Raw genomic sequence first — 22,502 nt, forward strand, 5'->3', positions numbered from 1 at the left:
AGCAATGGCAAGGGGCTTATCCAGCTTCAACAACAACATCAACAAAACTCATTTTTTCTTTGTTATTTTTATTTTAGCCCAAGGTAACATTTTCAAGCTGGATTTATTTCTTCATGGGTTTATTCAGTTCCCCATCACATCAATGAATGCAATATGAGTTAGACTGCAATCCATAGCCCACTTAAACCATCAACATCCCTGACCACTGGTCCTGCTAGCTAGGGATAATGGGTATTGTAGTCCAAAAGCAGCTGGAGACCCAAGTTTGGGAAATATCAATATAGAAAATACAGAGTTAGATGGCAAGTTAAAAATGGTTTACTTACAAACCCTTCAAAGGTCAGATTCACGTGCTTTTCCATACAGCAATTAGAAAACACAGGCAGGAAAATTTATGTTCCAGTGTGGTGAGTGCTTCTAAATTATTTGTTTAGAATCACAAAGATGGCTTCTTTAAGACACACATTCTAAACTTGGAGCAACTAGCTCAGAACTCCTTACTGGTAGGAATGACATGGTGGGATGGAAGAGAACAAAGGCTTGCTAACCCTCCCTCCCAAGGTAAGGTGGAGTGACCTAGCTAAGCCTAGCAGGACAGCTTACTGTATAGTCTTAACCCAATGATTCTCAAACTTCTTTCTCTGGGCCACATGTTCAGAATAAAATTTTCCTTGCGCCACACCGAATGTTTTTATTGATTAGAAATACAACGGAAAACAAAAAGAATAAACTCCTAGCAGTGCTTGATTTTGAAAAGATCTCTATCCATCTTCATGGGGGGGGGGATTCAGCCAGAACTCACCGGGACTCAGTTCCAGCACCTGTCAGGTGGGTGCCATTGCCATTCTAAGAGAATGAGAGGTGTTCATGTTGAGTTCCAGCACCAGTTCTTCTAAAAAAAAAAAGCAAAAAAAAGCACTGCATTCTGCAATATAAATAAATAAATAAATAAATACTACTTTGATACCATACTATACTACACTGAAATGTTTAAATGTCCTTGAATCTTCCTGCTAAACTTGCCATCCTCTCCTGCCACACTACTGTGGTATAGCACACCCTTTCAGAACCACTGCCTTAAGCCTTTCATGCATTAATTAGACTTAAGCATTTTGGTTATATGAGACTCATTATCCCATATGGGGGTGGGTGGAAGTTGTAATCCAGTAAGGTCTGGAGGGCCACTGGTTTGCTATCCACATTGTAGATAACTTCAATGAGTTGTGATAGCTAGATACATTAAAAAAAAAAATCAGCATTGCTGGTGGCTATTGACCTAGGCACATCCCACATGTTTGTAGAAGCCTTTTAAAGCAGCAGTGTGGCTCATGAAGATGAGATTTGCAAGTGGCTAAGAGGGAACACAGAAAGAAACTCCCAATGGATGCTATTTGCTTTGGGTGGGTGGTGTGGGAACTGATGATGCTTTGCAGACTAACAGCATCAGGATGTTTGCCATCCTGCTCATGCTCAGTAGATATATTTGTGAATACAGCAAACCGTGTACATGCAGAATGATGGGCTTGTCAGTGATCTCTCTCTCTCTCTCAAATAACATTTAAGAAAACAATTAATAAATATGAAGTCATTGAGACATACTTTCCATAAAGGTTAAAGAAGAATCATGAAATAGCTGACTCACTTTAATTTTAAAGGGCAAATCAATATGGGATAAGAGAGAAATAAAATGAGTCACTATAAAATTCATTTAATAAACTGGGGGGAGGGCGGCTAGCAGAGTTTGGATCATATCAATAAGTCCAACTGGCTTTCTGGCAGTGACGCCTTGTGCCTCAATTTTCTTATTTATTTATTTATTTATTTGTACATCTGTTTCATCTGATTTCGGTAGAACCCTTGCTTCATTCTGTAAACTGCTTTGGGATCTATGATTGAGCAGTAAGACAACACAAAAATGAAACTACCTATGTATATATATGGGGTGTACAGGGGACGTGTAGCACCTCTGTTGGGGGACAGGTCATGCTCCTTGGGGGGTAGTTTGTACACCTTTGGTCTCCACCCTGCTCTCAGCTCTCATCTGTGGCTCCTAGAAGCTGTCACCATGCGACTGTGGTCACACCCTGGGAATGGCTTTGACTGACCAGCTAAGACAGGTAAGGGTAGCAGATGAGTCTCAAGCGCTTGGTGAGGTTCTGGCGGCTTGAGTGAATGAAACCAATAATGGGTCCAACAGTTTCTGATTGTGCTACAGAGGGAAATGAGGGGCAGATGGGGCTCATCAACCTGGGAAGTTAGCCCATCTAGGAGAAGGAAAACTCTGATCCTAAACCTCTGTTGAGAAAGGCTTCAGAAGTAAATCCTGAGGAAAAATCTGTACTTGCTGTCTTGCAGGACATCTTCAGGAGAAGAAAAGGCTAAGCAGTAAACTCTACACAAATCCAGAGTGGAGTTGGATGGGTGACTTATACACCTCTGTCTGGCAACTCTTGCAGCCAAGGTGTATTGTTCTGCTTTCCTTTGGACCAACCACAGCAGTGATATCAAGAGGGGAGACTTGTTATCTGGGCAGCCCAGAACCTCCATGCACACTGCCCAGGCTTGCGCCCATGAAAGAGGTCACTTCAGTGCTGCTAATGCAGCAAACACAATGTGGGAGCCAGAAGTTATGAGTTACTGTTCTGTACAGACAAAGAAGGTGCTGTGATTTTCCAGTGGCTTGACTTCACACCCAGGAGCACACTCCATTATCTCTCAGGACGTGTGGAGGCCAGCAACAACTGTGTCTGACAGTGAGGGCAGAACATAGCCATAGTTGCTAGCATCCACTGATAGCAGAGATACCTTGTTTGTTTATATTTCATAAAATTGTAAAAAAACAAACAAAAACCGAACCCTCAAAGTGGTTTACAAAGAGAATGAAACAATAAAATTCTTAGTAACCGTCACAAGGAACTATTTAAACATTAAAGAAATCAGCACCAAACTACAAACAGATTAAAACACACACCAGCATTTGACACATCTGGGTGGGCTTGCCTGAACAACGTTTTTAGCAGAACAGAGCAAAGTGAAAAAATGCATGTTTGATGTCAATAGGTAAGGAATTCCAAAGTGTAGCTGCCATATCTCCCCAGACTCTGTGATCATCACCTGAGGCCTTTCTTTGTGTGCCTCATCCACAAGAGGTCTAGAGAGTGGCAACATGAGAGAATGGACTTTTATGCAGTGGTCTCCCACTTGTGAGATGCTCTCCCCAGGGAGGTTCATTTGTTGCCTTCAACCCATATATTTAGATGCCAGGCAAAAATATTCCTCTTCTCCCAGGCCTTCAGCTATTTAAACAATCCATGAACTTTTAAACTGGGGTGGGGGTACTGTTTTTGCCTAATACTATGTTATGTATTTTTGTATTTTTATATTGTAAACCACCCTGTGATCCTGGGATGAAGGGTGGTATAGAAATTTAATAAATAATAACGACAATAGATCAAGTTACTAGAAATGTGGAACAGGTATCCTGCAGCACCTCTATCAATGCCAATTCTGTTGAATGAAGTGGCTGAGTGGGTGCATTATGCCGGGAAGGTGGCCTCATAGGCAAACCTGTCCTAAGTTGTTAACGGCTTCTTATAGACGGACACCTTGAACTTAGCCCGGTTGCGAACCGGCGGCCAGCGCAGACCTCCTAGCACAAGCTGACAGGGTCAGCAATTGTGCTGCAGCATCCTGCACCAACAGCAGCTCGCTTCTCCCTACTCCTCCTCCGCCGTCCCAGCCACCCATTGAGCGCACTGCAGCAGCCCAGTCCTGAAGCAAGCAGCCCCCTTGCTAACCTCCTAGGCAGCGCACGCCGGAATCGCGCACGGGCCAGCGGCAGCTTAGCGGGTGCCCGCGCCTGCGCAGACGGCGCGATAGCATCTTCTCGGCCAAGCCGAATCCGCCGCCGCCTCTTTCTCAGGAGCGGGAGGGGCCCGGGCGCGGTTGCTAAGAGACGGCGCCCGAGCGGCCTTTCTGAGGAGCAGCCTCAGCAGTAGCCGCGAAGAAGCGGCGGCGGCGGCGGCCAGGCCAGGCTGGGCCGGCTCCTCCACCTCCTGCTCCGTCCGGGGGCCGCTTCCCCGCCTCCTCGTCCGGGAAGGACGCCCCCGCCCCATCCCTCATGCTGTGGGCGCCGCGGAGCGGGAGCGGCCGCGGCGGGGCCCCCCAAGCAGAGACGCCGCCGCTGCGCCCAGGAAGAGACCGGTGAGGAGGGCGGAGGCTCTGTGCGGCAAAGCGGCCTCCGGGACAGGTGGGTACCCGGCGCCTGCCAGCCTCACCTTCGGGAGGGGTGGGGTGGGGAAAGGTCGTCGCCTCCCCTCCCTCCCCCTCGCCCGCGGTAGACCCGGGAGGGGGGCGTCGAGGCTTCCTCGTGGCTTGGGAGAGCTTCCCGTTGCAGAGGCAGTGTACCTGCCTGCCTGCCCACATGCAGCACTTGGGGTTTCAAAAGAGCATTTCCCTTTTGAGGGGCTAGGGAGCTTGTCCGCGCTTATTTAGGGTTTTGTGTGCTTGTGCGTGTTAAGATATCGTAATCGTTGCTCATTTATTTCTGTTCTGTTAGTCCGCAACTTGGCAAAAAAGCACACCAAACCAAACAAAGCCCAAAAAGGAAGAAACAGAAGGGTAGGCGCCTGGGAGGGGGAACTTTGGTAAGCCCCCACACCATTGAATCCAATGTGTTTTGACCATACAGTACATGATTTTAGCGTTAAGCACGATCCCTGGAATTTAAACCCCCCCCCCCCCAAGTTGCAGGCTTACTGTTTTTTTAAATATATTTATGATGGTAAGGTCTCTTACCTTCTGCCATATGCCCCCAACACTCTTTAAATTTTGTTGTTCAGTATTTATTTATTTTTAAAAATTGTGCACCACTCAATTTTTTAAACCCCCCCTCAATGTGGTTTACAAAAACATGAAACTGTAAAATCAAGAAAGATTCAGAACCCCACTTTAAAATATGCAAACGTTAAAATACCAAATTACCTCAACTTTCTAAGCATCAGGGAGGCTTGTCTAAACAAGAATATTTTTAACAGGCGCCGAAAATAGTACAGTGAAGGCGGCTGCTTGATTTCAACAGGCAGGGAGTTCCAAAGTGTAGGTGCCACTACACTAAACAATCAAGTTCTTACAAATGCAGAGTAGGTATTATGTGGCACCTGTAATAGTGCCAATTTTTTATATATTGATTTTATTTAATTAGCATATATTTTATTGCTAACCACCCTGTGAATTTTTACATGGAAATGTTGGGTTATATGTTTAAGTAAATTCTTAGGTGCAGAATAGAGGTCTGTCCTCAGCTTGCAAGCTGGAAATATGTATGGAAAGCTGGTTAGGACGTAAAAGATTAAAGCAAATAACTCAGCAGGACCCTCTAGGGTTAGATATAGTATACTGCTGGGTGCTGCTGGGAATTTGAAATAACTTAAAAACAATAATTAGCAAATGTAAGGTATTATTTGTTGTATTTTATTTAAGGTGCTTTCACACCATTCTTCAGCCATAACCCCTGCTGCCATTTCTGCTTCCAAATGTCAGTCATAACAGTTCATGCTTTCATTCTGAACAGACACAGCACAAAAGGAAGCAGGATTGGAAGGGAAGAGGAAAAGCAAAAATCAGGCGCTGTTTCTTGTTTACAGAGTTATTGACATGACTAACTGGCATGGGGAGATTTTAGGGAGGTGGGTGAATGCCATGTGTTTCTGGGGCAGATTACTGGGTGGAAATTTCAGGGAAGCATATTTTTGCAGAACATTAGGAGAAACAAACTATGGTAAGAGTTGTTCAGCAATGGAATATATTATCTCAGGACTCTTTTTTTTTTGCTGAAGCTAGATGCCAATGTATCAGGGATGCTGTGGTTGCATTCTGCATTGAGTAGAAGGTTGAACTACATCTGTATTCTTGAACCTTGGGTCTCCAGTTGTTGCTGCTCTGCATCATTCCCATCCATTTTTTGCTAGTGTTCAGGAATGATGGAAGGTGTAGTTCAACAACTAAGGCTGTTGTAGACTAAGATCTAAGGCTGAAGAACACTGGATTAGATTACTTTAGAGGGTGCTGGTCATGGACTATAACAATAAAGATTGGATTTGATTACTTCCAAGGTTCCTTCCAACTATGATAATTATGTGGGGATAAGTCAGCTATTGGCTTTTGTAGCTATTTGGAATCTAGGTTCATAGGTAATATTTTTCTAAACACTGGAGCGGTGGAGGAGCAGTGGACTGATCTAATCATGCCTTCAGTAGTCCCAAAAGCATCTGTCTAGCCTCTGGAAAATGGGGTGTGGTTTAGATGGGCTTTTGGCTTGATCCTTCAGCTGATGCAATGGTGAAAATGAATGATATCCACTTATTGCTGCATGCAAAATCTATAGAAAGAACAAGGAAGGTTATTTTATAGGAGTTGTTTCTCTGCATGCTACAGAACATAGAATCATTAGAAATCTTAAAGGGGTACCAAATTATTCAAGAAGCTCAAAGTAGACCATGAAGAATTCCAAAAGGATTATCTCAAAAACGGATGAATGGGCATCAAAATGGCATATAAGATACAACATAAGATTGTGCAAAGTGATTGACCTTGGGACACAACCCCCTGCCCTGAAATGTGTCCTTTCATTTATTCACTCTATCCCTAGAGAAGAGATCTTTGAGCTGTGGTTGGGCGCTTACTGTAAACAACAAATCTGTGTGGTCTATTACTGAAAAAGGTGAGTTCTTTATTAGGAATTGTTAGGGAAGAAACTGAAAACAAAATGGATAGTATCACAATGCCTTTATAAAACTTACATTTAAATACTTTGTACAGGTCACCACATCTCAAAGTGGACAGCAAAGAACTGAAATTATCAAATGATTCAGGTTTGAACAGGTTCATCAAAAAGAAAGACAAGCATTTGGAACTTAGTTTAGAAAGGAGACCATCATGGAGGTTTATAAAAAAATTCTCACTCTCCCATAATACTAAATCCCACCAGGGGAGGGTTATGGCCTTTATTCCTTGCTTGTGTGCTTCCTAGAAGCACTTGCCTGGCCACTGTAGAAAATGGGCTGTTGGATTTGATGCATCTTTAGTGTCAACTAACAGGACTCTTCTGAGGGAATATAAACACTGCTGTGTGCAGTTACTCAAAAATTTTGCAGAACAGTATTTTTATAGGTTTCAGAACATGAGATACAACATTTAAAAAGAACCCCAGTGTTAATACTTTGTATTGTTCAAAGCTTTAACCTGATTACTTACTTCAGTCACATTTTAAAATATGCTATTTTTTTTTTACTCTTTAGCAAGCTTATTTGAGTGCATTTGTGTGTGGAGTGAAGTAGTTTTGTAGACTGTTTATTATAAGCATGAATTATATTTTTTCACATATCTACTTAGCCCACATTGACATCCAAATGACAATTTGTGGTCAATATGAACAATTCAGAGAACTAGTACTCAGTATAAACAGCACCTGTTTTGTTTCTTCCCACTTTGCCTTTCTTCCCACAAGCCTTTGTTTACCTTTGTTGTTCTGTACCTTCTTAATCCCTTCTTGTGGCACACTGTTAGCTGGAGGAATCAGATTTGGAGTCTGTTGCCATTAGTTAGGTCAAATATAACCTGGTGATTTGGTAAATGAATTTTATCCATGTGCTTTTGCTGTATTTTTCGCAGTAACTTTCTGCAAAAGTTCTGAAATTGCAGAACTTGAACTGAAATTCTTTCTAGAACTTTATCCAGAGAGCTATTAACTTAGTCAGAATTGTTGTTTGGTTTGTAGTTGAATGGTACCTACAAAACTAGATCCAGTGTAGCAGTACAATCTTGGGCTTTGTGTTTGGCATCCCACCTCTACATCATTCTACCCAGAACTTTAAAGAAATTTTGACAAGCACAGAACTGGCAGTGATGGCACAATGCTAAGTGCCTTAATATAGGAATGCAGAATTTGTGCCCTCCAAATGTTATTGGTTTCCAACTTCCATTGGCTTGCATGTTTACCTTGAACTAAATTCTGCTAAATTCAGTTAGACTTACTTCCAAATAAGTGTGCATAGGATTGCAGTTTTAGAAGAGGAAGGCTAAAAAGGATGCAATCCATATCTTTGCCTTCAGACAGAATCTTGCACATGTTAGACCACGTGTTAATCCCTGACTGATATATTACCTTTTCCAGCAATTGTGGTGTGCCAGAAGAAGGGAAACAGGAAAACAATTGTGCTGTTTCACTTCTTCTTTTTAATAATGCCAGAACAATTTAGTTGAATAATCCATATAGTGAACCAAACCTCCAGTGTAGGGAAATCCAAGACTACATTATGAATTTTCTTCTTTGGCCTTTTAATGAGGAGGCTTATTTTATTCCAAATGTTCTGAATCTGCAGTTGAAGCTACAGGCAGCCAATTTGAAAAGGTGTCGCACTGTAACTTGAGCAAAATTGAATGTTCCACTTAGCACTTCCAACACAAAGACTGTGTGTTTTGGCTGCCTTCTGTTGCCTGACTTTTGCCATGCCTCTCCCTGTCTCTTTTAAAGGTTTATCTTTTTCTTATTAAAAAAAAATAACGGACCCCTTTGATGTCTTCTAAGCAACCTGCTTCCTTTTCTGCTAGTAATGAAATTGTGCCTAGTACCTAAATGACATGTAGATAATATGCCTGACAATTCTGTAGGGCAGTTGTATATTATTCTGTTCAGCCGTGTGTTTTATAGCAATATTATTGTGATCTTTGCACCCATAGTACTTCTGACTTGAAACATTGGCCTGTTATGGCTAATAGCCCTGAATGGGGATGGGCATCCAGTCAGACCTAGTGATTTAGATCTCCATCCTTGCATATGCTCATCTCACCTATGTGTGTGGAAGCCTGGTTCCATGTGGAGGTCTACCTTAGTAGGTTTGGAAAACTGAATTTTTCAGAATAAATAATAATAATATTTTAGTATTTATACCCTGCTCATCTGGGTAGGTTTCACCAGCCACTCTGGGTGGCTTCCAACACATATAAAAGCATGATAAACATGGTGTGAATTTGCTAGTCACATTATGTTTTTAGGCTCCCGAAGCAATTGACTTAGTGGTGCTCTGGCATCAAAGGAATATATTTTACCAGCAAGTGATGGCGTGACAGCTTTTTCTAAATGCATCTGTGTGGGAGACTGCTCATATGGCAAGCCATTTTTGTGAAATGGCTTTCAGTAATTCTGATAACCTCAGCTATGTACTACGACCCTTATTTATTTGTATTGCGGTGGAATCGCACAATGAGTTCTTTCACAGAATCTTTCCATGTGGAACTGCCTCCATACAGTTGCATCCTCCTGAATGGCAGCCCTGCCGGTATTTGGATATTATGGAGCATTTTCTGTAACTCCGTTAACAGCAACTGACTCATTGTCATTCTTGCTGTAGTTCTATCAAGGTAATGCTAAGGCACATATTTTTATTGTTCTACTGTGGAGGTGGCTGTGGAAGAATAAGAATCAGTAGCTGTTGCGAAAACTCATCCAAAGCCAAATGTACTTTAACAAACTACTTTAATCTGAGAGTCCTGCAGAAGAAGACGTGCCACTTAGACAAACTGAATGCCAATTGCTAAGAGCAGGCATAACCTGAGGTGCTTTCTTCTTTATTACAATTTGTATAGTTTGCTGTTGGGTGGAGGTGGTTGTCCATAAATGTTTCTCCTGCTTAACCTAAAAACTCTTAAGCAATTTATAAGAGCACACAGTCTTCTACACCACAAAGTAAAACATGGAATTGAAACATTCTATGATACCTGTTTTGTTTGACTAGCTTGTGGTTGAGAAAAGAAAATCTACCCCTTCCTCAAAAAAAAGTCTGTGCAGAAATATCCTTGAAATGCCCTTGGGCGTGTTGAGAGTAGCCTGTTCTACCTATGGTTGATTCAGATTAAATCTTATCAAAAGCAGTAAAATTTTAAAAATGTGTCATAATATCTACATAATTACAAAAGCAAATAATAAATAGGATGCTTTCTAACAAAAGATTGACACCACATCCTCTGGATAGAATAAAAGAGATGATGCATGGACCTCAGGGTCATACATTTGAAGTGATAGAATTTTTATTTTTTTGAGCAAACTCAAAATGTTTCACCTTTCTCCTCATCTTAGGGGTGAAAATTTGCGGTAGCATTGTAAAAGATCAGTTTCTTTTTGGAAGAGAAGCAACTCAAGACTTATTGTGCCTTTGTAATACTTTGTATACAAATGCAAAAGATGAACAGATATTTTGTGAGGAATAGGATAAGCAGAAGCAAGTATTCTGCTTTGATTTGGATTCATATATTTCCAAAATTCAAAATCCAAACTTAACTCCCTGGCAAGAAGATTAAAACAAGTGCCACTTTTCAGCTCTCCCAGTTTGTAGTTCCTTATGACAAAACTAGCTCCCACCATAGCAAGAGTTTGTGGCACACGATCCAGATATTTGTGGATTTAGAGGTCTGCATTTCCACTTACTATGGCAGGTGTTTTATCACCCTCTGGCAAGAGTGACAATTTGGGGTAGTTCCTAGCCTCACACTCTAGTTTCAAGTTGAACGCCAGCAAGGATCCTCTCCACAGTTGTGCTTATTTTCAGAGAGCAAAATATAAAGGCAAGTGTCCACCTCAAACTCAGACCTGGAAATGAAAACTTGGCTTTCTGTTTGGTACTGGCTGGCTGATAGAATATACTATTGATATAGTATATTACAATATTCTAGTTTAAGGTTTCTCCCCTTGTGTCTATGTAACATTTAGTGAGAGATGAAGTGGTTCAAAATATCATCTTCGACAAATATTTGAAAGCAAATCTAAATATGTGCTGTTACTGATATCTGCTGTTTGGTTTAGTTAGGTCTGTGTTTTTTAAACTTCCTTTCCTTTTTTTTAAATTAGGAATGTTTGTAGCCGCCATGTAAGCCTGAAGTATAGAGACCCAAGATATGATTCTGGCACTTTAAGAAATATAAGAGACCAGCTTTAACTGTAAGTTAAATTACTTTGTTTGAAAATGTACAATGTCTTAATGTCACTTGATTCTTAACTACAAGTCTGATGAAAACAAACTTTTTATCTGTTAGTGGACACTCCAGCTGTCATGTCTACTTGAAACTTAAGTTTATAGCCATGCAGACACAATCCTTGCTGCTTGAAATGGTGAGCTGGCTCACCTAGTGTGAAGTAAATTTGCTCATGGCAAGCTTGATGGCTCCAGTGCATCTCATGATATCTGTCTAGCAATCATGACAGGATGTACTGTACTGGGAAAGTATTCTCTCTTTAATAAGGTACTAATGACTATCTTGGTACAATCTCAACTATAGAGCCACAAGTAGGAATGCCGCTTGGGGCAAGATATTGACTGTACCATCTGTTCCTAGCATGTATGAACACTTTAATTGATATATTAAGAAATTCAACTTTTAAATTGATCTTCCTACTTGTCCCTCTCCAGTGGTCTAGATACTGAAGTTGTCCTCCCTTCTTTCCACTAGGAGGCAGGTTCTGCTTAAATTCCGCTCTCAGTACAGGCCTAGATTTCATTGTGAGGGCTCCAAGGGGAGAGTGCTTTGTTTTGTTTTGTTTTGTTTTTTGTTTTGTTTTGTTTTGTTTTGTTTTGTTTTGTTTTGTTTTGTTTCTTTTCTTTTCTTTTCTTTTCTTTTCTTTTCTTTTCTTTTCTTTTCTTTTCTTTTCTTGGGAAACCATTGTGCCCACCCTGGGCAAATGTAGTATTTTCTTAGTGATTCCACTTCTTGAAGAAAGCATGTTTTTATCTCTGTCTTCTCTTTTAGCTTCCCTTAAATATACCCTGATCATAAATTATCTTTCCATTGATATATAATTTTATGGTATTACTAAAAAAAATAAAATTGGTGTTATGAGCCATCAAACCTCGGAAATACACTTTCTCTGGAAGGTTTCCACAATTTTGGCTACTAGTGTATAGTTCAGATAATTGTTTATTGAGTGGTGGTGGTCCTGAGGAGTATTCAATCATATGAGCCCCCGCAGCTGGAGCCAGAAGTGTTGCAGTACAGACATAAGCTTACTGCATTATCTGAGGTTTATGAGAAGTAGTTTTTACAGTAGTTTGTTGTCCTTTCCCAGGCAACCAAGGGGACAGCTTGATGTAGAATAGTGACTTTAACATGGGGGATTCAATCACATAATTAAAACCTCTTTGAATGCAGTGTAGGACTGCAGCCTTTGTAGTCTGTCAGCGTTCTTGTATCCTTTAAATACATTTTTTCCCTGATGGGCAAAAATAAATTAAGAGAATACATATGTTACCACCTGTCTGTGCTTAAGGAACAAAAGATTTGGATAGAGGGATTATGCTATTTGCATTATTAACGCTAGACAATTTAACAAATCAAACAAAACTGTGTATCTTTTTTAAAAAAATGGTTGTTTCATGTCCATCAAGTTGGTATGCAAATATTAGGAATATCTCTCAGGTTTGTTTGTTTTTTAATTTAGAATTCACATTGAGACATGAACCATGGAATGTGTAGCAGCTGTTTGTTTAGTGCTAGCAGTTTCAAGCATGCAAATAAGTGTTAGGTAAAAATTTTATGTGATGCCATCTTCAGTAGGAAATTATCAAATGCAAACTTGTGTGGTAGAGGTAATATTTTAGAGCTAGGAGAGTAAATTAAACAAGGAGGGGGAGAACCATGTACATCACATTGAACTCATTGGAGGAAAAGGTGGGATATAAATACAATAAATAAATATTTGCTCCTGGCTAGCCTCCTTCTGTACACAATATGAGTCATGAATCGCCCCTTTTCTCAAGCCATTGCCTCATCTTTTAGACATGCACCGTTTTCAGTTCTCTTGGAATCGTGTTTCTTCCTGATGCAAAAATTGGAGATAGGTGTGTAAGATAATTAGATTGAAGAAATAGATCCCTCCCTTATTTTAAGAAGTGCATTTTTTTATTTTTTTTTTGCAAAATTCTTGAGGGTTATGGTGGTGGGAATAGGCATTTTGTGGCTCTAAATACAGTGGTACCTCGGGTTACATACGCTTCAGGTTACAGAGTCCACTAACCCAGAAATAGTACCTCGGGTTAAGAACTTTGCTTCAGGATGAGAACAGAAATCACGCAGCGGCAGCGTGGCAGCAGCGGGAGGCCCCTGAAGTGGTGCTTCAGGTTAAGAACAGTTTCAGGTTAAGAACAGATCTGTAGAACGAATTAAGTTCTTAACCCTAGGTACCACTGTACTAGTTAATGAGTACAAAACAAGCAAAACACACACACACACACACACACACACACACACACACAAAATTCCAATCCCATAAGAATTCCTTTTCTATAGATTTTGTTGATGAATGCTGTCAATTTTTCCTGGGGTTAGTGATCTTTCTCCTAATAATATGATGATATGAGTAATTTAGGCCAAATTCTGTAGTAGCAAAAGCCTAGATTTTTTTATGAAGGAATAAGAATTATCTGGAATGAAATGTTTTTGAAGTTTGTGGTGCAGATAATTGATTAAAGTTCTGATCAACTTTATACTCTTTCTGTCTCAATGAGATTGCCAGTTCTCTGGCAGAATCCTACATCACTCCAATAACATTTGAGCGATGGAGTGCTGTGGGGCAGGCTGTTGCATAAGAGGTACCTATGTTCCATTTCTATAACCACTGCTGTCCCAGTATGGGTTGCTGGCACTACTTTTGGCAGTGCCTGACCATTCTCTTACAGCAGAGGTGGGAAACCTTTGATTCTTCATATGTTGTTAGATCCCAACTCCCCTCAGTCCAGCCAGTATGGTCAATAGTTAGGAATGATGGGAGTTGTCATCCTGCAATATGTGGTTCCCCATCCATTTTTTGCATGATTCTATCCTTCACACATTACTTCGGCAAGGTGGGATCCAAATATTGCTACTCAAGTAACATATGACTCTGGTCATAGTCTTCTGTTGTTGAATGAAATTCCAAACCTATAATTTAATACATAGTTTTGGCCTGCGAAGAACTTATATTCACATTACAGTATTTCTTTTTCCTTGTGATTGGTTGCTTTTGAAACAGAAACTGGTTTCTCATAATTTGTGACTGAAAAATTCCTAATGATTTCACTGGACTCTGAGTGATTATGGGCTGCTTGAAAAAGTTTAAATCATCAGCATGTAAATCAAATGCCTTCTTCATAAAATGGTTTTTTAAATGTACTTTGTATCAGGATAAAACAGTGTTGTGAACAATGATTATCTGCCTTTATGCCTTAATTCTTCTAAGAACTGGAGCTCAAATTGTGCAATTGAAAAATTATTATTTTTCATCCTGTTAAAATCCTGTTGTGGTATATAATTACTGGGAAAGCATTTTTATTTTATTACACAGAAAGGTGTATTGATACTTGAGGTACAGTACTATGTGAACAGAATTCAAGTGCTTTGGGAACACTTGTTCTTTTTGAATTGCATTATCAGCCCCACCAGTCAGTCGTGACTCTGCTGAAAAACGGTGTTTAGGTAAGGATGCCCGGTTGCTAAGCAATGGACATTAGAGGCTTAAACGTTTAAAGCTGTAGTGCAAAGTTTCCCTCTTTGAGTGAGATATTTTCACGTTACAAATTGGAAGGGTTTTTTCTTCCTTAAACTGCTATTTAAATATGTATTTTATATAAGGAAGACTATAATAGCTCCAAAGTTATGAAATTTTGCATAATTGGAGATGATTTTATTTTTATTACTGTCTCTTACTATCTTTTAGTCTGTTACTTACAGATGGGGAAGAATTTACCCATTTCCAAGTAATAGTTTTGGTGGTATTTAAAGGCATTTTAAAAATTCTGCTTACTTCCGTATTAGCAAGCAATATATAGCAGCAACAATTAAATATGGAGGGGAAACTAAAGGATTGCTTGGTAGCTCATGAAAGAGATATGCTAGAGATAATGCAAAAGTTGATCACATCTATTTCACTTCACATTTTCAGTTGCAGAAGGTGATAATTCGATGGGTCAGCAAGAGGGAGCAAAGAATCTCTACTTGTCTTGGTTAAAAGATAAAATAAAAATAGCAGGGGATTGTTTTGTGCCTTGACAGGGCACATGTTTCTGACCTCTTTCTCAGGACCTGGATAATGTGGTATGGTGAGCAAGGCCAGGTTTGCAAAAGAAAAGTAGACTTGGCTTGCCTGTGGCAGGGACATCAGAGATGAATGAGAAATTGGGAAGTAGGGTTAGGGAAATAACTGGAAATCTCTATCCTTCCACTGACCTGTCATTCAAAGATGTTGATCTCTTAGCTAGCAACTAAATTTTGTGTCAAGAAAACACATTGCAAAAAAACCCCTCAAAGCCCCAGGTCAGAATGGACTCCTGCTGAAAGAATATGTGGCTAGGAATATTCTCCATTGTTCAGTGAGGCCCAACTGGACCTACCTACAGTGTTCAAGACTTGTTCAGCCCCAGGACTTCCTATTGGGTGCCCTGCTGGTCTCTCAAGCTCTAGCCTTTCCCTCCTTTGGCCAGAATGATGTCGTGCAGTTGAACACTTGTCTGATAGCACTGTTGTTTGTTTGTTTTTAAACCAAACTCAAATACTATGTAAAAAATCATGATGTGGGGAAAACCTTGAAGCTAGTCATCACTTCTCATGATTCTTGTCACTCCATTGCTGTACTGCCTCAGCTCTTCCTTGCCTCCTGGAGGGGGCAGCAAACCACAAGAGCAGGCCCTGAAGAAAGCAGCCCACCCAGAAACTTAGCAATATAGATGTCACAAGCATCTTTTTTTAAGCACAGGTACCGGGCTGGTAGGGACGCAGGTGGCGCTGTGGGTTAAAGCCTCAGCGCCTAGGGCTTGCCGATCGAAAGGTCGGCGGTTCGAATCCCTGCGGCGGGGTGCACTCCCGCTGCTCGGTCCCAGCGCCTGCCAACCTAGCAGTTCGAAAGCACCTCCGGGTGCAAGTAGATAAATAGGGACCGCTTACCAGCGGGAAGGTAAACGGCGTTTCCGTGTGCGGCTCTGGCTCGCCAGAGCAGCGATGTCACGCTGGCCACGTGACCCGGAAGTGTCTCCGGACAGCGCTGGCCCCTGGCCTCTTAAGTGAGATGGGCGCACAACCCCAGAGTCTGTCAAGACTGGCCCGTACGGGCAGGGGTACCTTTACCTTTACCTTACCGGGCTGGTACATGCTTGAAGGAGATGCCGGTCCAAGCTGGCTCTGGGCTTCTTTCTGGGAGCCCCCTTTCCCCTTCTTTTCTCCTTTTGGACTCTCTTTGCCAGCAGGACCTGCCTGAGGGCGTCTCCTGATACTCAAGCTCTTCTGAGGTCTTTGAAAAGTAGGAAGGTCTTCCTGCTTCACCTCCCCAAAGCCTGCCCCCCATGTTGCTGCCCAACCCTGCCTTTTGAATAGCTGCTGCGCTCAGCCAGGGCGCACTTGGAAACCACTGCTTGTCCTGTGGAAAAATACACTGGGGTTATTTACCTCTGAGTTTAAAAAAATAAAAATAAACCTTGCCCTGTTGTTTAAGCCCCTTTCCTCCGTTCTTGCCTTCTGTGTCCGTGTGGATGTCTGTGTCTCACCCCCTCGTAATGTTCCCTATTTTCTCCTCCCTATCCTCGAACTCTCCCTAATTCTCCCCTCGCCTCTTTGCTTTCTCACACATTTGTTCCCCCAACCCTATACTTCCTTATGTGTTCCTTCCTTTTTCTTCCCTCCCACCCCCACTGGCAAAAAAGGAGGGAGAAATGTTTTTGTTTTTATTTTCTGGTGTTTACATAGTTCCAACCTTATTTCAGACACTGTGATATCATGATGTTTCCATCTTGAATACCAGACATCACACAGCCCTACCATGAACTTCGCATCTCAACATCTGGGCAGGTCTGTTTGGGAATAGAAAGTTCTTAAGATTGTTCTGGCCAGAAATATCAATTGACCACTTACACGGGGCTTCTTCCCTGTTCACTTTCCATCACCATCTGTTTTGGTTTTATTTCTTCACCCTCCTCTTCATTTGGGCTCCCCCCACAGACATGAAATTAGTTTGAAGACCACAGGTTCCCTACCTCAATGAAAAGGGAAGGTAGAAAGAAGCTTGCTGAGCATTAGGTATGCCATATAGATAAAAACAGTATGGGAAGAAGGAGCAAGCAGGAGGTAAACATAGCAATTACCATACTTTTCTGTGTATAAGGCTATTTTTTTTTACTCTAAAATAATGTTCAGAATCTGGGCTCGTTCTTATACACTGATAGTATCTCCCCCCATTTTCTTAAATCAGGGTCCCCCAAAATAGGGGATGTCTTGTACATGGGGGCGTCTTATAGATAGAAAAATATGGTTTATCTGTTCTATTCTGTAAGCAGGTGTAGTACATTTGTAGCCTGCCATATAATGCTGCATTTCCAAAGCGAAAGTTTGACTTGCCTGTCAAACGATTCATTATAGCAAGCTCTAACTCTTAACACTGCCAAAAAGTCTTCTGCTTCCTTAACCAACTTTGCCCACCCTGTTTGATAATCTAATTGCCCCCTGCTCTTCAGCCTACCTTTTCCTGTAAATCCTTTGGCTAGGAAGTCTCATCTGCAGCAGAAACACATGTAGGGTGCATTTTCTCACACTTCATTTCTCTGTCTTTTCCCCATTTGAAATTTAGGCAGTAGATTCACTGGGGAAGAGCCCCATCCCTTTGGGAGCTTATATTGTTCTGTAATATGTCATGTGCATTAGAATTTCAGTATAGTTGAGTAGCATGGCTTGGAGAGCAAGGCTTCTAATATTTTAGGAACAATTGAGTTATGCATGCAGCATGGATGCTGCTAGCCATGATAGCAGTGCTGTGCCATTGCAGTTGAAGGCTTCAATGCTTCTGAATACCAGTTGCTGGAAACTACAGGAGGGGAGAGGGTTATTGTGCTTGAATCCAGCTTGCAGGATTCCCACAAGCATCTGGATGGCCACTGAGAACAGGATGCTGGACTGGATGGGCAACTGGCTCTGGTCTGATGCAGCAGGCTCTTCTTATGTTCTTACACTTGCTCTGTTAGTGCTTGGGGATATCATTATGCAAATAAGTATTAGGTAGGAATTTAGTGTGATGACCACCATTCATGAAAGTAGTAGGAAATCAGCACAGGCAAACTTACTAGTCAGAAATGTATGATACACTCTTGGATACACTTCCTGCCCTCTCTCCACTGTCTCACACCAGCTACAGAAGGCTCATTTTCTCACAACATTGAGAAACATATTGCCCTTTAGTTTAGACAAACTCTTTCTGTTCTCTTGGAGAAATTATGCATTTTTTCCTGATGGCAGAGGAGAGCCATGGAAAAATTGAACAGAAGCAGGTGCTTACGACTTGGAGAAAGAGAATCTCTTCCTCCCACCATTCTCTTTCAGGAAGTTCAAAAAAGTTTCAGGGAGTTCAAAAAATTTCTTGCAAAGCTCTTGAGGACTACTTAAAAACAAATAGTAACGGTAGGGGTAACCAACCTGATGCCCTCTAGATGTTTTAGACTCCAATTCCCATCACCTCCAATCAGAGTCGGTAATAAAGGAGTTGTAGTTCACAACCTCTGAAGAGCATTGTGTTAGCTACTCCAGGCTTTTTAGTGGCCCTGAAGAATGTAGTAGTAGTAGTAGTGGTAATAATAATAATAATAATAATAATAATAATAATAGATTTTAAAATCCCATAGGAATCCCCTTTGGTATATGTTCCCTTGATGGTGTCAATTTTACCTGAGGTTTGAGGGATTCCCTACTACCACCAAATAATAGTATGATTATGATAGCTAATAATAATTTTGATCAAATTTTGTAAAGGCTAAAGCTTAGATGTGACAGAGACTTAACAGTCATCTAAAGTGGAATGCTTTTTTGAAGTTTGTGGTGCAAATAGTTAACTACAGTTTCCAGATATTTTTTCAACTCTTGCATTTTAGAGAAAAACACATTTCTGTTCCATGTGGAACAAGCTGGTCACATGAGTGATACCCATGCCATATCCTTACAACCACTGTGCTAATACAGGTTGCTGACTGATGTGGATGATTTCCATGTGATTCCATCCTTTACATGATATTTGGAACCATGTGGGATCCAGGCATAGGGATCTGCCATGCCAGATACTATTGAATCTGGTGATGGGCTTCTATTGTTGTAGACGGTTGAGTAAAACTTCTAACTCTTTGATTTAATAATAAAAAAATGCCCCCAGAAGAACATTTGGGAGCAACAAATTGCATCTCAGAACTTATCATTAGAAAATTCCTATTGATTTTGTTATACAGTCAATATGTTAAATCAGGCTGATAAAGCTGTCTTTTCTGTGTGGATCTAACTTCCCCCTATTTATTAAGATGTCGTAGCACTATAGCAACATTTAAAAAAAAACAATTTAAATAATTACTCCCTCATAATCACTGATTTAGAGGCAGTTGTGATTCTCACATCAAAGTGCTCCCCCCACCTGTCGCCTTTTAATGAAAAAATGACACAGCTGAATTTTCTTGTTAATAGTCTTTCAACCACAGTTGACAATCACTTAAAAAAAGAAGAAGCAAGATACTCCTGTGAGTCATGGAAGTGGGTGTGTTTCTGCAGAGAGCAGCTTTCGTAACACCAATCCACCAATCTGTCACCAGAGTCGGAAGAATAGAACACCCCTGCACACAGGCTCTGCTTTGGCAAAGAGCTATCTTCTTTACTACCAATGTGAGTTACAGCTAAGCTGCTGCTTTCTTAGAGGCAAGTGGAAGTGAGTATGCTAGCAGTAACGTTAACATGTGCTTGGAGATGAATTCCCCCCTGTAGTTTGCTTTTCAAATCTTGTTTTTGATGTGTGACAAATCTTAAGTGCTTGTTATTCATAATATTGTGGTTCAAAGGAGGCAGACTTCAGTAAGTAGTGTGTGTGTTTGTGTGTTTGTTTGTGTGTGTGTGTGAGAGAGAGAGAGAGGGAGGGAGAGTTTTCTGAATTGTTGCACCACGCTTGACGTCCTAAAATATGGAAACAAGTTGAAAGTGTGCATGTTGCAAAAATAAAATAAAATGTACATGTGCATAAGATTAATGCAGGAAAAAGAGGATCTTTTGTTAAATTTTGAGTGTATAGAATCTAATGCCCCACTTGGGGGACCGGCAAGTTAACACTTGGTAAGAGCAATTTGCATAAGAGAAAAGACAGGAGGAAAAAGAGTATTTTAACCCTTCCTTGTTAAGTATTTACCCTTATACCCTTTCTCACAGTGTTATTAATTGTATTCTTGTTCATTGTTTACCTCAGAGATTTAATATTCTTTAAGGATAAAAGCTGGTTGGGGAAAGGGTCTGGGGGAGATATGGCTGACAGGGAAACGGATAAGTGTTCCCCTTCTTGAGATTGCTTTGCAACAAGCAGCCTTCAGGCTCCTTATACCCCTTATTTTAGATTAGGTCAATCTGCATCCGTATAGCTTATGGTTGTTTGTTGTTTAGTCGTGTCCGACTCTTCGTGACCCCCTGGACCAGAACACGCCAGGCACTCCTGTCTTCCACTGCCTTCCGCAGTGTAAAGTTCACCAGTAAAGATAAAACATACTATATGATTACTTAACAAGGTATTGGATGGTACATGTTACGGGTGTTCAACAAACTTTCAAACTTTACATCACTGTGATGCTTTACTAAAAACTAGAACAGTAAATTAGTGAGCCGGTGAGGTAACAACATAATCATTCTTCAAGATTATGTTTGTGCAAGCATCCTTTTTGTTGCTTTTCATTTCATTTCTGTTTGTCTCCTTCCACAGTTAAGAATTATGTGTTTAGATTTTTAAATTATTTTAATAGTACAGTGGTGCCCCGCAAGACGAACGCCTCGCAAGACGGAAAACCCGCTAGACGAAAGGGTTTTCCATTTTGGAGGCGCTTCGCAAAATGAATTTCCCTATAGGCTTGCTTCGCAAGACGAAAATGTCTTGCGAGTTCCTGCGGGGTTTTTTCCCTCCCCCCCCCTTTCCTAAGCCCTAAGCTGCTTATCAGCTGATCTGCTGATAAGCCGCTTATCAGCTGATCCGCTAAAAGCCGCTAAACCGCTAATAGCGCTAATCCGCTAAGCTGTCAATGGGCTTGCTTCGCAAGACGAAAAAACCGCTATACGAAGAGCCTCACGGAACGGATTAATTTCGTCTTGCGAGGCACCACTGTATGGGATTTGTTCAGTTATTGCTTTACATCCCTGCAGCACACACAAGTAATTTATTTTAGTCTACAAAACAAAGGTGGAGAAGCCTGATGGTTGTGTAGGGTCACACATCACCCTCTCCTCTACACCCAGTATAAATTGCAGGGGAAACAGGTCTGTAGTGACTGTAGGATTTGCACAAAATCAGCTTTAAAAAAAGGAATAGGTAATGATCAAGGAGGATAACAACTGGGATGAAGCACATCTTGAGTTGAATGAAGAAACACCAGGAGATACTTGCCGAAATTGTGTGAAAGTTACTCCTCTTTAAGGGATGCTCTGCGTGCTACCAGATCCCTGTAGCAAAATTCCCTTTTGATTTGTGCACGCATGCTTGTTTTATGCTTCGTCTTGAACCATGTGCCCTTATTTCTCTACAAAGATATCTGGCTACACCACATTGCCTATTATAAGTTTGCCCATGTGGGAGAGGAAACGGCAAAGTAAATTTCCAGGGCAGAGAATTTCTGATTCTTGGTAAGTTATATGGTCATATGTGACCCTGATTTCTGCTAGGCTGAGATGGAAGGGACCCTCCATTGCTATTCAAGGGTTTCATGATATACAAAAAAGGCAGTTTGCTTGCTTACACAGAACTCTTCATGACCGTATGAATATATTTTACTCTAGTTGTACGTCAGCTCATCAGTTACTGATTATCATTAACCAGCATCCCCGCCCTACTAGGTGGGGAGAAGTGACAATAAAGTCACTTCTCTCAACCAGTTTTTTTCTCTATCTCTTCAGGGAGCTTCAGGTACTTCTGACTCAAGGTAAATGAGCCATGAGGATCAATGGTGTAGAGTCCTGTCCTCAGCTTTCTTTTTTCTGTTGTAGTGTCTTCATTGGTCACAAAGCTGTGTCTTCTGTTCTGCCTAGAAGTGTGTCCTTGTGTAGCAGGTCTGGGCAATATAAAACGCTAAGTGTCCAAAGGTGGCAGGGGCTTCACATCACTCAGGCTGAGGATATCAGCAGGCATCAATACATAAAAACATACATTTGATGGGCACCTTCATGAAGGCTGACCCAGAAGTAAACATCTTCTATGATGCTTTTTAAATACTTCTGAGATTTGTCACAAACTTAAGTAGCGTTCAAAAATTTCATGGTAACTGACAGGATTCAGTTACAGGGAAAATAAACATTTTGTTTTATTTTAGCTGAAACAATCCATTTGGTGAACCTCAGCATTTTAAAATTTATATTTGTAGAAGCATATGCACCCTCATCTTTTGGAAGGCAGTTCAAAGTCATAAAATAAATAAAATAATTACACTTCTATAAGTTACATCAAT

The 22,502-nt window shown here is 41.0% G+C and overlaps 1 protein-coding gene across 2 annotated transcripts in view; it reads left to right on the forward strand.

The window, feature by feature from the left end:
• The first annotated feature begins 3,960 nt into the window (after positions 1–3,960).
• ZC3H12B (zinc finger CCCH-type containing 12B) overlaps positions 3,961–22,502 on the forward strand; it is a 38,258-nt gene continuing 19,716 nt past the window's right edge. Inside the window, exons 1-3 of one of the 2 annotated variants that reach the window (XM_079961644.1) lie at positions 3,961–4,249; positions 6,650–6,721; positions 10,904–10,993. The gene's annotated coding sequence lies outside the window, so the exon portion shown is untranslated. The remainder of the gene's footprint in view (positions 4,250–6,649; positions 6,722–10,903; positions 10,994–22,502) is intronic. The other variant, XM_079961643.1, reaches the window with a different exon arrangement.

The sequence above is a fragment of the Podarcis cretensis genome (assembly GCF_951804945.1).
Source record: "Podarcis cretensis genome assembly, chromosome: Z".
Lineage (NCBI taxonomy): Eukaryota > Metazoa > Chordata > Lepidosauria > Squamata > Lacertidae > Podarcis > Podarcis cretensis.